The sequence below is a fragment of the Siphateles boraxobius genome, unplaced genomic scaffold (assembly GCF_051911475.1).
Source record: "Siphateles boraxobius isolate OS27281-9 unplaced genomic scaffold, OSU_SipBor_1 160, whole genome shotgun sequence".
Taxonomy (NCBI): Eukaryota; Metazoa; Chordata; class Actinopteri; order Cypriniformes; family Leuciscidae; genus Siphateles; species Siphateles boraxobius.
The window spans coordinates 1,535,001-1,540,000 of NW_027508767.1; positions in this window are offsets into that span (position 1 = coordinate 1,535,001).

Consider the following 5,000-nt stretch of genomic DNA (forward strand, 5'->3'; position numbering starts at 1 on the left):
TTCGCTTACGGCCATACCACCTTGGTCACGCCCTCTGGTGGAGACAGGAAGTGGTATTGCGAGTGAAGTAGTGAGAAGTGAGTGTGTTTGTTTGGGTTGGACGAAGGATTTCTTTTTTTTCAAACTATTAAGACCAAGTGTTTGAAAGGAGAGCGTGCATTTTGGAGTAATTTAATCCTCAAACAGCTTTTGCTGTTTGGGGATAGATACTTTCAGAAGCAGAAAAGGAGAAATGGATGGACAAAAGGAGACGGGAAGAGGTCGAAGCATGTGGAGCATGAGAAGTGAAGAGCGCAACTATGGCAAGGAGCTGACGGTGCCGGTGGAGATAGAGGGTGAAGAAAGAATCACAATGATGGAACTTTTGAAGAGAGTGAAGGAAGAATGCGGAGGAGTTATTGGATGCAGATATAAAACTCCAAAGGAGTACGAGTTGACGATGGAGGATGCGAAGGCAAAGGAAAAAATTCTAGATGGCTTGAAGATCAGAAACAGCCGGGTGATGGTAAAAGAGGTGGATTGCATGGAGGTGGTTGTTTCTTTTTTAGGACTGCCCATGTACATTTTAGATGAAGAAATTCTGAACAAGCTAAATGAATGGGGAGTAACAGCGGCATCTAAAATCAAGAGGAGAGTGTGGCCGGGAACGGACATTGCGGATGGGACAAGGTTTTTAAAAGTGAAGTTCAATAATGAAGTCAAATCGTTGCCTTATTCGACAAAATTTGAGACTCTTGGCGGCACAGAACATTTTAGAGTTATACATGATAGACAAGTGAAGGTTTGCCGTCTCTGCATACAACCGGGGCATGTTGTTAGAGACTGCCCGAATTTTAGGTGTTTCAGATGTGGCACACAAGGACATTATGCAAGAGAGTGCAAAGAAGAGAATTGTGGCGAGTGTGGATTGCGGCCAGGACGATGCATGTGTGAAACGCCGACAGTGATGGAAGAGGAGTGCAATGAGGAGAATATATCAGATCGGTATGAGGTGGAGGAAAGAGAAGGAGGTGAGGATGGAAGCGCAGAAGGAGACGTCGGTCAAAGCTCTGGGGCAGAGGAAGAGGGAGCGGAAAGAACGGAGGACATGGAGAGTAGGAGCAGCCAAGAGGAGAGGCGCTCGGGACGGAGGATGAGAGATGGAGTGAAGAGAGGGGACGCAATAAGTAAAGAGATGGTTCCTCGAGGTCTGGTGTGTGAAGATGGAGAAGGAAAGATGGAAGAAAGTGGTAGTGAAGAAGGAGACGATGTCAAAAGTCAAGGAGGAAAGCATTGTGAGGAAAAAAGAGTGAAGAAGAACGAGGGGGGAAGAAAGGAGAAAGAAATGCCAGAGAATCCTGTGTCAAGCGTGGAGGAGGATATGGACCTGAGTGAGGAGAAGAGTATGACAAAGAAAAGAAAGAAGAAAATAGCAGAAACGCATGATGCAGAAAGTAAGAGCACGGTTTAATTTGAATGGGTAAAAATCTTTTAAAACTTTTGATTATTACTATGTGGGGTATTATGCACATAGTGTGTCTGAACTGTAATGGGTTAAGAGACCTCAACAAGTTCGAGAAGGTAAAGAGACTATTAAAAGCAGATGTGATATGCTTACAAGAGACACACTGGACAGGGGACTTAATGGATAATATAAAAAAGAGATGGGAGGGAGAAATTTATGTGAGTAATGGAAATATAAAAGCCTGTGGAGTGGCTATGCTGATAAAAAAAGACAGTGTACAAAATGTGAAACAGATATATAAGGATGGAAGTGGGAGATTGTTAGGACTTGAGTTTTTGTTTTGCAATGAACTGTTTAGGATTATAAACATGTATGCACCAAATATAGAGGTGGACAGAAAAGAAGTCTTTAATGAAATGAAGAAAATATATAAAGGGAGGTGTATAGTGGTTGGTGATTTCAATGTGTGGTGCACGAGGCTGGATGCTTGTAGCACTGCCAATTTTAAATCTGATGGGTCAAGAAAAATTTTAATGGAGTGGATGCGGAATGAGGATATAGTGGATGTGTGGAGGGAAGATAATCCATATAGGAGAGAATTTTCGAGAAGACAAATGGTGCTGGGGAGCTTAAAACAGAGTCGTATAGATTTGTGTTTGACAAAAAGAGAAATGTTAAAATATGTTAAAAATGTGAAGTATAAGTTTGTTAGCTTAAGTGATCATGCTGTGATGACAGTTAAGGTGGGTGTAATTGGGGAGGAGAAGGGAGGTGGAGTGTGGTGTTTAAATGCTAATTTGTTAAAGGAAGAAGCGTATAAAGAAAATATTCTTAAATGTATAAATTATGAGATGCAGAACCCGTTGTTTGAGGAAAATGTATGTGAGTGGTGGGAGGGAATGAAAGAGAAAATAAAAAAAAGAAGTATTAGGTATTCAAAACAAAGGAATTTTATGAGGAGAAGTAAAGCAGAAGCATTAGAAAATAGATTAAATTTGGAAGCGGAAAAAATAGAAAACAGTCCAGGGTATGGTGAGGAAAGCTATTTGAAGTTAAAAACAGAATTAGAAGAGTATGAGAAAGAGAAAAGTAAAGGAGTAATAATAAGGAGTAGAGCTCAATATGCTTTGGAGGGAGAAAGGAGTACAAAATTCTTCCTCAATTTAGAAAATAAAAAGCAGAGTAGAAAGCAGATAGTAGAGTTGGAAAATAAGAATGGTGATAAAGTTAATGATTTTGTGGGGATATTAGAAGAAGTGGAGGGTTTTTATAGGGAATTATTTAAGAAAGAGGGTGTAAAGCAAGAGTGTGTGGATGAAGTTTTGAGTGCTGTGAATGTGAAGTTAGGTGAAGATGAGAAGAGTATGTGTGAGGGGGATATAGGGATTGAAGAAATAAAATGTGCTATAAATCAGACAAAAAAGAATAAAAGCCCGGGTTCGGATGGTTTAACTCATGAGTTTTACAAAACTTTTATAGACACCTTAGCACCATTGCTGCTAAAGGTGTATAAAGATATGGAAGAGAGGTCGGAAATGCCGAAATCTATGTGTTTAGGAATGATAACAATCTTATATAAGAATAAAGGGAGCCCGATGAAGCTGGAAAATTATAGGCCTTTGAGTTTATTGAATTCGGATTATAAAATTTTAACAAAAGTTATAGCGAATAGAATGAAGCAGGTGGTAGGGAGTATTGTGGCACCAAGTCAGGCATATAGTATAAAGGGGAGAGATATTGTGGATACTATATGTACAATAAGAGATGTAGTAGATAGCATGGGGAAAGATGGGAAGGGGGGGTTGGTTTTATCAGTGGATTTAAACAAAGCATTTGATAGGGTAGAGCATAGTTTTATTGAACAGACATTGGCAAAATATGGTTTCGGAGATAAAATAAGAAAGTGGATAAAGTTAATATATGAAAATGCTAGAAGCTGTGTTAAAATTAATGGGGTTTTAACTGATTCCTTTCCTTTAGAAAGGTCAGTTAGACAAGGGTGCCCATTATCAGCTTTGTTATATTCAATAATAGCGGAGCCACTGGCTTCTCTGATTAAAAGGGATAAAGGCATAAGAGGTATTCAAATACCATACGGGGGAGTAAGTGTAATTCACCAGTATGCGGATGATACAACCTTTACAGTCAGGGATATGGAGAGTGTGAGGAGAATAAAAATGCAGATGGAAATGTATGGAAAAGCCTCAGGTGCTAAGATAAATGTTGACAAGTCAGAAATAATGAGTTTAGGAGGAGGGGTAGATTTAGAAGGGTTAGATGTTCCTTTTAAAATAACAAAAGATTATTTAAAGATTTTAGGAGTGTGTGTAGGGGGGAATGCGAAAGAGGCTAGAGATGCTACATGGACAGGAGTTTTAAACAAAATTAAACAAGTGCTAAATTTTTGGAGGTTAAGAGATCTGAGATTAAGAGGAAAAGTGGTTGTGGCAAATTCATTAATATTTACGAAGTGTAATTATGTGATGGGAGCAATTGATTTGCCGGACTGGGTCTTGAATGAGATAAAGGAGGCTGTGATTGCTTTTGTCTGGGGAGGTAAAGGTATTAAGATATCAACAAAAACATTGATTGCTGATTATAAGGAGGGAGGTCTGAGGATGGTAGACTTAGAGGTAAAGAGGAAGGCAATAAGAGTTAAAACAATAAAAAAGTATGTGTGTGACAAAGTAGAGTATGGGTGGAAGGGGTATATGAGGAGTTTTTTAAATGAGGGTGGAGGATGTGGTGAAGAAGGATTGTTTATGGCCTTTAAAAAACCTATGACTGCAAAAATGCCATTGTTTTATCAAGAGGTTTTTAGTGCCTGGGCTGAATTTTTGGATAAAGTGGATTATGAATGTGATAACATAAATCAGGTGCTTAACCAGCCGTTGTTTCTGAACACAAAAATTAAGAGGGGAGGGAAAACGCTGTATAATAAATTGTTTATGAGAGCGGGAGTGAGAAAGGTGAAAGACATGGCATATGAGTATGTTACAGGTTTTTTGCCAAATAGGGCTGTATATGATTGTGTGGTGGGATGGGATGATGAAATTGAGAAATCTAAAGTGGACTGTGAATGTGAAAACATTAAAACAAGCATTCCGGAAAGGTGGGTGCAAAAGATTGAGAGAGAGACTGTGAAAGTAGGAGATTGGGGGTTCCCTGAAATGTATGTTATGGATAAAAAAGAAAAAAGGTTTCTGTGTCAGTTAAATGTGAAAACAGTCTATAAGATGTTGGTGAAAAAGGAAATCAAGACGCCTGCATCGGAGGTAGTGTGGCCAAGGGTATTCCCTGGAATGAATGTAAAGGTGATCTGGACTAATTTAAATGTGAAATATAATGGACTGAACTGTGAAAACCTGGACTTTAAATTAAGACATAACAGAGTCTATACAAAGGTGGTGATTCACCAAATGAACAGAAATGTAAAAAGAGAATGTGATGTATGTGGGATAGAGCCAGAAACATTGATGCACATTTTTTTTGACTGTAAAGAACTGGAAGCATTTCATACAAAAATTAAAGCGTTGGTGAAAAAAGGATTGGGAAA